Below are 13,712 nucleotides of genomic sequence, written 5' to 3'. Positions count from 1 at the left end.
ATCCAATCACTCACTTTCTCATGTTACCTGCACTTTAAAAACATCTTCATATTCCGACCTTTTCTCACCTCTGAAATTGCAAAAACTCTTTCTGTCTCTCTTATTTATTCTCATCTGGACTACTGCAACTCTCTACTAATCGGATTTCCTCTTCCTAAACTCTCTCCTGTCCAATGTATCCTGAATGCAGCAGCCAGGGTCATACTTCTATCCAGCTGCTGCACAGAGGCATCCATTTTGTGCCAGTCATTGCACTGGTTACCCATCCCCTACAGAGTACAATATAAACTTATCACTCTCATCCACAAAGCTCTCCACAGTTCTGCACCACCGTACATCTCCTATCTCATCTCTGTCAACCAATCTACCAGTGCCCTCCATTCTGCAACTGATCTACGACTAACATACTCCATTATCCATATCTCCAACTTCTGTCTCCAAGACTTCTCTCATGCTGTGACAGTTATCTGGAATTCACTACCCCAGTCGATCTGATTAATACCTAACCTCCTTACTTCATTAATCTATTTCTCCCCTATTCCCCCTTTCTAAATTCTCAGTATCTGGTCCCTCCATCTGTCTCCACGTCCTTCATGCACCCAATAGCACCAATAGTAACTGTACTTAGACAGATACTGGCTGATGAATGATTCATGCAACTCTATTTGAAAATCCCTATTATAATAAAAGCTGGACCATACATGACAAGCACTTTTTACCTGTTGTGCCCCCCCTCCCTATTTCCTTAGGCCTCTTTCACACATCAGTGTCTCCAGTATGTATGGTGACAGTTTTCACACGTACTGGAGACATTTACACACATAGACCCAGTCAAATGAATGGGCCTGTGCACATGTCAGCATGTTTCCAAGGACCATGTGTCCATAGGCAAAACATGCTGACATGTCCATTTTTTGCATGCCGCACAGGCCGCAAAACATTCAACACACATACACACTGATGACACAAGGATGACATCCCTGTGTCATCAGTGTGACATGTACTGGTGTCTGGGAATCAGCGGTACAGTTCACTCTGTTGCCAAGCGCGGGGTGCTGAAGGAATCTCTCATCATTGTCCCCTGCTGGCGATGCGATCAGCGCCAGCAGGGGACAATGTTGAGAGCAGTATTCTGCTGCAGCTGTCTCCAAAGCCGGTAAAAATAAGAATAAAATAAAAAAATCATTATATTCACATGGCTTGAGGTGACCTCATACACTGAGGAGCAGAGGAGAATGACTCGCTGTAGCGAGCAGGCCCCTGACCTACACTGAGCTCAGTGAGCAGTGTGCTGTCACTCAGTGAGATCAACACAGTTCAAGGGCCCACTTGCTGCAGCGCATCATTCTCCTCTGCTCCTCAACGTGTCTGGTCACCTTAAGCCAGGTTAGTATAATGATTTTTTATTTTATTCTTATTTTTACAGGTTTTGGAGACATCGGGAGCAGAATACTACTCTCAACATTGTCCCCTGCTGGCGCTGATCACAGTGCAAACAGGGGACAATGATGAGAGATTCCTTCAGCACCCGGCACTGGGGAACCGCTTTAACTGTACCGCTGATTCCCAAGTGCTGGTACGTGTGATCCTGATGCGGCACACGGGCAGCACACGGTTGCCACACAGGTACACACGGACATGGATATCTCTGTTTTTTCCAGTACTGGAAATATCAGGACGTGTGGAACAGGCCTCATAGATTGTAAGCTTGCAAGTAGGGCCCTCCTTCTTCTTATAACTGATAAATAATGTGATACTTTGAAATGTCTTTAAAGCTGTGCATGTCCCCACATAATTGTAAAGTGCTGCAGAATATGTTGGCGCTATATAAATAAAATAACTAAAATTAATATTAGTATTTTGGATCCGATTTTCATTAGTGTTTTCCAGTGTGTCACTTTTTACCATCAGTGTTTCATCAGTGATGAAAAATTATAAAGCTTCTCCTATTCGTTACAATACTAATCATGGTGATCACACGGATGACACACCCATGCCGTTCTTGGACTGTCAATGATTTTCATGGACTAATAGACTTATTTGGGTAATTTTGATCCATGATTCAGATCAAATATGGACGTCATTGTGGATTTTTACAGACTAACCGGTCCGAAAAAAAAACCCGGAGATGTGAAAAGCCCCATAGACTAAAATGAGCACATCATCTACCCATGGAAATAATGACTAGAACATGTATGCCATTCTTGGATTTCTTAATGAGGTCATATACTCTCACAAACAATTTTAAAGTCAATCATGCTTAAGTCAATCAGTATGAATATATGTCTCTAAAAAGAGAAGGTAACGGCTTGTTATTTATCAGACTTTGAGCCATGTTGATGTAATGATTATACCTTGGAAAAGGGCCCTGTTATTTTGTTGCTGCTGATGTTGTTGCTGACTTTGGCGAGTGTTCCTGAGCAAGCAGCAGCTCCACCATTATTATTACTTTGGACGATTATCAAGAACAGCTTAAAATTATTGTTGTCGTAAGTAGATTAAAATCAGCTGGGACTTTTTTATTAAAATCATATGCAATAGGCTTCAGTCTAATCATAAAGCAAATGCATAAGAAAAAATATATATATTTCCAATATATGCCAGTAGTTTAGCCTGATAATATGACTTCTAGACAGGTGCAGCTTGTACGTATATGAATGTGACTTCTGACTAATGATTAGTACCCCCTAAGTAGCTGTTTACTCTTTGCTTTGAACACTTGCTATTCATGTAGCTTAAAACACGAGTTTTATTTTTTGAGAGATGTGAGCAGGAAAAATATTTAACAGATTGGATAGCTAAAGCTAAGATTGAGCATCATTATATTTGCATGCATTAAACTTATAAATTTATTTTTGCGGTTCTTTTTTCTGTTTTTTTTTTTAACACCATATGATGTTGTAAAATTCCTTGGATTCACAGGATTAATTGGCTAAAAGTCAATCTTGTGTTAAACAGGGTTTTGTTTTTTTATTTTTTTGCAGCATGTATTAAGACTTAGGCCATGGCTCCACTATCCGTATTTGGTCAGTATTCGGTCAGTATTTTATCTCAGAAGTGGAAGCCAAAGCCAGGTGAGGAACAATCAGAGAAAATGTATAATAGAAACAAGTCACCAATTCTGCATTTATCACCCACTCCTGGTTTTGTCTCCCACTCCTGAGAAAAAATACTGACCGAATACTGACCAAATACTGATGGTGGGGCCGTGACCAAATGCAGATAGTGGGGCCGTGGCCTTAGGCTGAATTTAGACATTCGTGCATGGACCATGATGTTCAGATTGGTTGCAGTTCTCCTGACCTGAAGTCAACAGCCTCATATATGTTTATGAGGCTGTTGAGTTCTGGTCGAGAGACCTTCAAGCAGTCCATACGTTATGGTATGTAATCTAACCATGTTTCACAGACATCTGAATGTGACATATGGGCCTGTTTACACTGGTCGGTTTCTGTTGTTAAAGGATTGCTGTATGCCTATGACGCACCCCTGGGCCTTCGTCGCGCGGCATCGCGCGCACGGGAGCTTACCCGGAGCCGGATCTGTTGAGGGTTGTAGTCTCGTGGCGGTGACCCGGTCCGTGCCCAGGGAGTCAAACTGAGCGGCGATGTATTAGCGGTAGATGTTGGACGACTACGCCACCCGTTGAATGCAGCGAAGGAGCTGCCGCTGCAGGGCAGACCGCTGAGGCCGGTGGTAGGATTGTGCAGCGTGATAGTATCAACCCCAACGGGAGGGGTATGGCCTCAGGGCAGCCGACGTGGATGATGGGGGTAGCAGGAATCACTCAGAGACGCGGTGTAATTCAGGGTCTTTACTGGTGATAAAGATAGACCCTCCCGGAGTACTGGCTAGCGATCGGGGCCTGGTCAGTCCTTGAGCAGATGGGATCTCCCCTGGCCAGGCGGAGTTGTAGGCCTCCCAAACTGACTGTACTCTTCTGGCTACCTTGCTAGAGGCGGGTATAAGTAGCCCACGTCCCTGAGTGTACCGTGTGGTGCTCACCCGTATGGCCGGTGACTCGGGGCCTTCTAGTGGAGTCCGCTCCACGACGGCGGTGCTGGTCCCACGCGTGTGACCGTGCCTTCGGGTTTCTTGGCCAGAGGACCTGAAATCCCCTGCCGGGCGGTTTCTGCTGCTGGGTAAAGATTAGTCCCCACAGCCTCGGACTCCGGGTCCGGTGATAGCTTCTCAGTCAGGGCGAGCTCTGCAGCTGCCAGCCCCTGACTCCTTATAGCACTGCTCCCACAGAGCTCCTGATGTTCTTTTCCTAGATCTGCTTCTCTTCTCTGTCTCTACTTCTTCTCTACTCACTAACCCTGCCTCAGCCCTAGGTTTATATAGGGGAAGTTCTTCCCCTCCCAGGACTGGGCAGGAGGTGTGGCATGCACAGGATCCCTGACCAAGAGACCTCCCACCTGCTCTCAGACATAACATTGCTGTTACTGTGGAAACCAGACCCCTGGGGTGCCACATTCCCCCCTAGTGAAATTTAGTACTCCGGGACTAAACATATTTTTAAACATAACAAGGTATAAACAATAATAGTACAATAAGAAAAACATATAAAGATGGTCACGGCGTGTCCGCAACCGGGTGCAGTTTTTGAAGAAAAGCAAGGTGTCCATTTCACCAAAACAGGGAGACGTAACCAGGTAGGGGTCTGTCCTGCCCCGAGTCCTTAACAGTCTTTAGTCCATTCCTAGGTTACGCTCCAACCATGTACAAGGATTCCCGGTAAATCCACCAAGGACTCCTATAAATAACTAGAAACACATAATTATACACAAGCAACAAGAAAAACAGGTAACCACAAATAAAACAATTTATACACTTCAAATCCTCCAACGTGCGGGTAACTGGCCTCTAGTGGCTCTAGTGGACCTACGGAGCTGACTGTCTAGCCCTGAACTACAGGGTGTAGGAGCTGTCAAGGGTAAACTGGGCAGCTGTCTACCGGCTCTCTGGCTCACTAGGGGTACGGCAGGCTCACTATAAGCAGAGGGTTGATCCTCCTGTTCTGCTTGTGTGGAGTCTTCTGCCTCCTGGACCGGCTGCTCCTCCAGCTCTACCTGTTGCGCCGTAGGCACTTGGGATGCTGGTTGGAGGAACGTGAGGACGGGTACCACAACTGCACCATTGACTTGAGTCCAGGACCGAGGGAAGTCTCCGAGCACAGTACTAACCATATCTTCCCTTTCCTCTACGGGTCGATGGTCTTCTTGTTCCTCTTCAGGGTTCCGTAGCTGTTCAGGACACTTCTTCAGGTAATCCCGGGATACAATGGCTATGGTCTCCCCTCCGTCTTTACTGATGGTACAGACTTTCGGGTTCTCGTGGCTTGAGGGCAGGACGGTGTACGGGTCCTTCTCCCACTGGTCGTCCAACTTGTGGAGCCGTCTTTTCCTCTTCAAGACCTGCTCTCCGGGTACCAGGGGAACAGCGGGAGCATACTGGTTGTAAGTTTTCTCTTGTCTTTCCCTAGCCTGACAGAGACTTCGCTCCACGCTCTCCTGTACTTTCCGGTACTGCCGCTGCCTCTCTGTGTCCCAGTCTGCTTCTGGTGAAGTGTCCTCGGGTGTCAGGACTCCCATTTCCAGGTCAACAGGTAACTTACCAGGTCTCGCCCTCATTAGGTAAGCCGGGGTACAGTTGGTGGAACCTACCGGGATGTGGTTGTATAGGTCCACTAGATCGGGCAGCTTCTCAGGCCACAGACTGCGTTCTTCCAGGGGCAACGTTTTCAGGAGATCCATTACCACCTGGTTCATTTTCTCACAAAGTCCATTAGTTTGCGGATGATAGGGTGTCGTCCTTATCTTCCGGCAGCCATACAGTTTGCAGAATTCCTGGAAGACCTCCGCTTCAAAGGCAGGTCCCTGGTCCATCAGCACTTGGTCCGGGTACCCGTGTGGACGGCAGAAGTGCTGCTGGAAGGCTCTAGCTGCTGTTTGAGCCGTTAAGTCCTTAACGGGGACGACAACCAAGAACCGGGAGTAATGATCCACAATGGTTAACGCGTAGACGTAGCCACTTCTGCTTGGGGTCAGTTTTACATGATCCAAGGCTACCAGTTCCAACGGCTGCCGGGTGACGATGGACTGCAGGGGAGTCTTCTGGCTGGCACGGTCCTTCCTTCTTAGGTTGCACGGGCCACAGTCTCTGCACCACCTCTCGATGGTTCCCCTCATGCCTACCCAGTGGAACCGCCCACGCAGCAGGAACTCCAGCTTCTTCCATCCTAAGTGTCCAGCCCCGTCGTGGTATGCCTCCATCACCATGGCTGCGTCTTTCCGTGGCACCACTACTTGCCAGATTAGTTCATGCGTCCGGGAGTTAACCATTCTGCGGCACAACTTCCCCTTGTAAAGGAACAGTCGACTCTTCTCAGCCCACAGTTGCTTGGCTTCCTCCGGAGCGTCTGGGTCAAGGCGAGCCTCTGGCCGAGTCAGCATCTCCTTTACCAGCCGGACGGCAGGGTCACTGTCTTGCGTTTCCTCCCAGTTGTAGTGAGGCAAGGGGTTAAACGTAGCGGCTTGCTTACTCCTTACCCGATGGGAATACTGGATAGTCCCATGACGATGGAACGCGGGGAGTTCGACTTCTTCCAGTCCCTCTGGATCTTCTCCTACGTCCGGTAGGTTTGGCATCCTGGACAGGGCGTCCGCGTTGGTATTGGAGCGTCCTGCCCGGTATTTGATTGTGAACTCGTAGTTGGACAGACGGGCCATCCATCTCTGCTCTAGGGCACCGAGTCTTGCCGTGTCCAGGTGTGTCAACGGGTTGTTATCCGTGTACACGGTGAACCGGGAAGAAGCAAGGTAGTGCTTAAAGCGTTCGGTGACTGCCCACACCACTGCCAGGAACTCTAGCTTAAATGAGCTGTAATTCTCAGGGTTTCTTTCGGTGGGTCGCAGTTTTCGGCTAGCGTAAGCGATTACTCGTTCTTTCCCCTGCTGGATCTGGGACAGTACGGCTCCTAGCCCGATGTTACTTGCGTCGGTGTAGAGGATAAAGGGCTGGCTGTAATCAGGGTACGCCAGGATTTCATCCCCCGTGAGGGCCATCTTCAGCTGGCGGAACCACTCTTCTTCTAACTTCTCCCATTTGAAGGGCGGCTTCTGGTTCTTGGCCTTCTGGGACTGGCCTATCAGGAGGTCCTGCATAGGAGCTGCCCTTTTGGTGAAACCGGGGATGAATCTGCGGTAATAGCCTACCAACCCGAGGAACTGCCGCACTTCCTTTACACTGGAGGGACTTGGCCATTCCTTAATTGCGGTGATCTTATCAGGGTCGGGAGCCACTCCGTCAGCGCTCACCACGTGTCCCAGGTACTGCACCTTTGGTTTCAAGAGGTGACACTTGGAGGGTTTTACCTTTAAGCCGTAGCTTGCCAGAGCTTCGAACACTTCCGCCAGGTGTTTCAGGTGGTCCTCATAAGTCTTGGAATATACGATGACATCGTCCAGGTGCAACAGGACCGTCTCGAAGTTTCTGTGGCCCAGACAGCACTCCATTAATCGTTGGAAGGTTCCCGGTGCGTTGCAGAGTCCGAACGGCATGCAGGTAAACTCGCTAAGTCCCATCGGGGTGGTGAATGCGGTCTTCTCCCGGTCCGCCTCTGCTACAGGAACCTGCCAGTACCCGCTAGTGAGATCCAAGGTAGAGAAGAAGTTAGCAGATCTTAAAGCAGCCAAAGACTCCTCTATCCTTGGTAAGGGGTACGCATCCTTGTGTGTGATACGGTTCCTAGAGTTATCTTTGGGTGACTCTCGTGCTTGTCAATGTCTACAATGATCAGTCCCTGTGCCGCCAGTTCAACTCTACCGATTTTAATGGTCACCTCTTTAAATCCAATCTGTGGCACGGGCTGACCATTGCTGGCGATGATACTCAAATCGTCGTCAGGGTAGCGGGTGATATCCGAGTCATTCCAGTACTGCTTGAAGAGCACGTACGGGATAGTGGTAACCTGTGACCCGGTATCCAGTAGGGCACTCATAGGGATGCCATCCAATACCACAGGCAAGACTGGACGTCCTCCCACATATTTGTCGCGCCAGTTCGATGGGCCTGATGATCTTTTTCCTGGGGTTTGGCCCTCTACCCCAGGTTGTGCCAGTTTAAAGGACAGTACCTTGCCATATGTCCGGGTTGATTGCAGCGGCGGCAGATGGGTTGTCCGTCCTGGTTAAGGACTTAACAGCTCAAACAGCAGCTAGAGCCTTCCAGCAGCACTTCTGCCGTCCACACGGGTACCCGGACCAAGTGCTGACGGACCAGGGACCTGCCTTTGAAGCGGAGGTCTTCCAGGAATTCTGCAATCTGTATGGCTGCTGGAAGATAAGGACGACACCCTATCATCCGCAAACTAATGGACTTTGTGAGAAAATGAACCAGGTGGTAATGGATCTTCTGAAAACGTTGCCCCTGGAAGAACGCAGTCTGTGGCCTGAGAAGCTGCCCGACCTGGTGGACCTATACAACTACATCCCTGTAGGTTCCACCAACTGTACCCCGGCTTACCTAATGAGGGCAAGGCCTGGTAAGCTACCTGTTGACCTGGAGATGGGAGTCCTGACACCCGAGGACACTTCACCGGAAGCAGACTGGGACACAGAGAGGCAGCAGCAGTACCGGAAAGTACAGGAGAGCGTGGAGCGAAGTCTCTGTCTCGCTAGGGAAAGACAAGAGAAAACTTACAACCAGTATGCTCCCGCTGTTCCCCTGGTACCCGGAGAGCAGGTCTTGAAGAGGAAGAGACGGCTCCACAAGTTGGACGACCAGTGGGAGAAGGACCCGTACACCGTACTGCCCTCAAGCCACGACAACCCAAAGGTTTGTACCATCAATAAAGACGGAGGGGAAACCACAGCCATTGTATCCCGGGATCACCTGAAGAAGTGTCCCGAACAGCTACGGAACCCAGAAGGAGAGCAAGAAGACCCTCGACCCGTAGAGGAAAGGGAAGATATGGTTAGTACTGTGCTCGGGGACTTCCCTCGGTCCTGGACTCAAGTCAATGGTGCAGTTGTGGTACCCGTCCTCACGTTCCTCCAACCAGCATCCCAAGTGCCTACGGAGCAACAGGTAGAGCTGGAAGAGCAGCCGGTCCAGGAGGCAGCAGACTCCACACACGCAGAACAGGAGGATCAACCCTCTGCTCATAGTGAGCCTGCCGTACCCCTAGTGAGCCAAAGAGCCCGTAGACAGCTGCCCAGTTTACCCTTGACAGCTCCTACACCCTGTAGTTCAGGGCCAGACAGTCAGCTCCGTAGGTCCACTAGGGCCACTAGAGGCCAGTTACCCGCACGTTGGAGGATTTGAAGTGTTTAAATTGTTTTATTTGTGGTCACCTGTCTGTTACTTGTAAATAATTATGTGTTTCTAGTTATTTTTAGGAGTCCTTGGTGGATTTACCGGGAATCCTTGTACAATTGGTTGGAGCGTAACCTAGGAATGGACTAAAGACTGTTAAGGACTCGGAGCAGGACAGACCCCTACCTGGTTACGTCTCCCTGTTTTGGTGAAATGGACACCTTGCTTTTCTTCAAAACTGCACCCGGTTGCGGACACGCCGTAACCATCTTTATGTGTTTTTCTTATTGTATTATTATTGTTATACCTTGTTATGTTTTTCTAAAAATATGTTTAGTCCCGGAGTACTAATTTTCACTAGGGGGGAATGTGGCACCCCAGGGGTCTGGTTTCCACAGTAACAGCAATGTTATGTCTGAGAGCAGGTGGGAGGTCTCTTAGTCAGGGATCCTATGCATGCCACACCTCCTGCCCAGTCCTGGGAGGGGAAGAACTTCCCCTATATAAACCTGGGGCTAAGGCAGGGTTAGTGAGTAGAGAAGAAGTAGAGACAGAGAAGAGAAGCAGATCTAGGAAAAGAACATCAGGAGCTCTGTGGGAGCAGTGCTATAAGGAGTCAGGGGCTGGCAGCTGCAGATCTCGCCCTGACTGAGAAGCTATCACCGGACCCGGAGTCCGAGGCTGTGGGGACTAATCTTTACCCAGCAGCAGAAACCGCCCGGCAGGGGATTTCAGGTCCTCTGGCCAAGAAACCCGAAGGCACGGTCACACGCGTGGGACCAGCACCGCCGTCGTGGAGCGGAAGCTACTAGAAGGCCCCGAGTCACCGCCAATACGGGTGAGCACCACACGGTACACTCAGGGACGTGGGCTACTTATACCCGCTTCTAGCAAGGTAGCCAGAAGAGTATCGTTAGTTTGGGAGGCCTACAACTCCGCCTGGCCAGGGGAGATCCCATCTGCTCAAGGACTGACCAGGCCCCAATCGCTAGCCAGTACTCCGGGAGGGTCTATCGTTGTCACCAGTAAAGACCCTGAACTACACCGTACCGTCTCTGAGTGGTTCCTGCTACCCCCATCATCCACGTCGGCTGTCCTGAGGCCATACCCCTCCCGTTGGGGGTTATACTATCACGCTGCACAATCCTACCACCGGCCTCAGCGGTCTGCCCTGCAGCAGCAGCTCCTTAGCTGTATTCAACGGGTGGCGTAGTCGTCCATCATCTACCGCTGATACAGCGCCACTTAGTCTGACTCCCTGGGCACGGACCGGATCACCGCCACGAGACTACAACCCTCAACAGATCCGGCTCCGAGTAAGCTCCCGTGCGCGCGATGCCGCGCGACGAAGGCCCAGGGGTGCGTCAACCTGTGCATGCCACACCTCCTGCCCAGTCCTGGGAGGGGAAGAACTTCCCCTATATAAACCTAGGGCTGAGGCAGGGTTAGTGAGTAGAGAAGAAGTAGAGACAGAGAAGAGAAGCAGATCTAGGAAAAGAACATCAGGAGCTCTGTGGGAGCAGTGCTATAAGGAGTCAGGGGCTGGCAGCTGCAGAGCTCGCCCTGACTCCTTATAGCACTGCTCCCACAGAGCTCCTGATGTTCTTTTCCTAGATCTGCTTCTCTTCTCTGTCTCTACTTCTTCTCTACTCACTAACCCTGCCTCAGCCCTAGGTTTATATAGGGGAAGTTCTTCCCCTCCCAGGACTGGGCAGGAGGTGTGGCATGCACAGGATCCCTGACCAAGAGACCTCCCACCTGCTCTCAGACATAACATTGCTGTTACTGTGGAAACCAGACCCCTGGGGTGCCACACCTACATGTAAGCCAATCTGCATTACTTTAATAGTGTTGGTAGACTGACTGACCACACTTCAATGCATGCAGAATAATTGTTAATTCAACCTTTCTCTGTGTATAGAATGTCATTGTGTGAGAGCAATGATATTTTAGCAAGCTTAGAAATAATTTCTCCCGATGAACAAATGTTTTGTTCATTCATCAGATGATCAGTTGCCTATTTAGGTGAGTCAGTAATCATGATTAAGCATTTCAGATTATTGGCCAGTGTGGTGCGCTCATTCCCGATTATCAGCCAGCGCAAATGTACTTTAAGATAGCTTAATTTGGCCATTTATACCCTATATCAGTGATGCCCAACAGGTGACCTTAGGTTGCATGTGGCCCTCTTATAATAAAAATCTGACCCTAAAGATGTGTGCCCACGGTGAGTTTTTAGCAAGGTTTCGACACTGCATATTATAGCTGCATCAAAAACGTAGCATCTTATAGTTCCAGCAAAAGTGGTTAGGATTTATAGAAATCTCATGCCCATTGTGTTTCTTTTTCACTCAGCGTAAACTAAAGTTACATTGCCATGATGAGCTTTTGGTGAGTTATTAATGTTGCAGTTTTTCTTGCACCATTTCTACACATATTAGGTAAATTAAATTAATTGTGTTTTTTCATTCTGTTTTTGAGTGTTTCTTTTAAATGAGTTTTTATCGCGTTTATCATCTCTTTTTTGAACTGTCGTGTTTTAAACAAAACTGCTTTGTTTTTGGTATTTGGCTTTGACAAAACCATATTGATATAGTCATGTGAGTGCAGATTACATCCGTTTTGGATTGATTTCCGCCTCAAAAATGCACTAAAAACACATGTGCATTTTTTACCTGCAGATTTTCCACACCTAATGCAAGTGTATGGGGAAAATCTGCACATAAAACTCAGTGTACTCGAAAGAGAAATTGACATGTTGCAAATTTGAAACACGCACCGCAGGTCAGTTTATCCAATCTACTAAAATGTACTTACCTCTCCCTCAGTCTAACAACATTATGGCATCGTGAGGCCTAGAGATTGCCAAAAGTCTTGCTGACCACTGTGAAAACAGTAGAGACTGAATGCACCTAGAAGAGAAATGAGTGGAGAGCTGCATGGAGAAATCTATGAGGGCAAGAAAGAGGTGATTATTGTATTTTTTAATAAACTTTAAAAGTGCCAAACAATTCACAAAAATGCAAATTAAATGTGATTCACTTTGAATCTATTCATTTATTTCTACTTATGAACTATCATTGTTCCAAAACAATTGACCATACAGTAGTTCAAATTTAGTTTTTCATGGTCAATGACACCGGGCACTGGGAAAAATATTTTTATACAAAAGTTCCTTCTGGAAAGATCTTTTTTGAACTAGTGACTGTAAGCCAAAAACCTTAAACATAGCTGATTAATTTTTCCATAATGGTCCGTAATTGTTAAGTGTGAGAAGGTCACTGGTAAAAAACTGGTAAGGGAGGTATGTGTTACTGAAGATGTTAGATTCAGTGATATGAGCTTGGAAAAATGCTCCAGCATGCTATGTGCTGAGATGTGTTAATCGGCCATGTTAAGAGCTAGGTTTTTGTGGACAGCTGAAGTGTGGGTGGGAGGCTGACCACCATATCTCTACCCCAAGTTGTGGTCCAGAAGCTAAATGTGGAGCCTTTAGACTCATTCAGTGTTTGGTGTGTCTGGAGATGAGAGCTGCAGAGCTGTGGTCCTCATGCTAAAGAGAGCTGAACCTTGTGTTTTTCCCTGAGTGGGCGAATCCCTGCAGCCACACAGACAGTACTGTATGCTATTTTATTTTTCTCATTATGCCAGAAGGGCCATGCATGTTTATTTAATTTTGAACTGGTTTATGCAGCTGTTTTTTTAATAAACCTGGAAGACTTAAATGGAAAGCGTTCCAGTGTCTACCTCCGTGAGCAGCCGGTTGAGTTGATCTACTACATAAGCTAAAATGATTAGTAATGAGCGAGCATACTCGCAAGTACTTGGTACTAGCCCGAGCATCTCAGTACTCGAGATGGTTAGAGCTCGCCGAGTACTTGCGAGATGCTCGGGCGGATGCTCGGGTCTCCTCCCTGCATGTTTGGCGCTCTTTAGAGCGCCAATCAACATGCAGGGATTGCCTGCCACTCATTGTAATGCCGCAGCCATGGTGGTTGTGGCATTACAGTGATTGGCTGGCCGCACAGCGTCATCAGGTCTATATCAGACCTGGCACTGCTGTGCTCGTCACAGTTACTCCGGAATCAGGCAGAAAACGGAGAGCTGCTGCTGCGTCAGGGAGAGATTTGCTTGTGTATTAGGTAGTGCAGGGAGAAAAAACGTACATTACACATATCCATCTTAACAAACAGTGCTTCTGAGGACTAACTAATCCATCTACAGAGATATCAGGCAGGCAGGGTATATAGGCAGGCAGTGTATATAGCAGACTGCAGTGCATATAGCACAAGAGGCTCCATTCCAATTCTGCCTTCTGCTACTGTTAGATATTTTTATACAAAGGCCCAGGTCTCAGGGGCCAGGAATACTTTTTTTTGGATCTTAATCCTCAT

This window comes from Phyllobates terribilis, unplaced genomic scaffold, assembly GCF_046119375.1.
Source record: "Phyllobates terribilis strain yellow unplaced genomic scaffold, ASM4611937v1 Scaffold_9__5_contigs__length_417890890, whole genome shotgun sequence".
NCBI classification, from domain to species: Eukaryota; Metazoa; Chordata; class Amphibia; order Anura; family Dendrobatidae; genus Phyllobates; species Phyllobates terribilis.
This window is presented reverse-complemented; position numbering follows the sequence as displayed.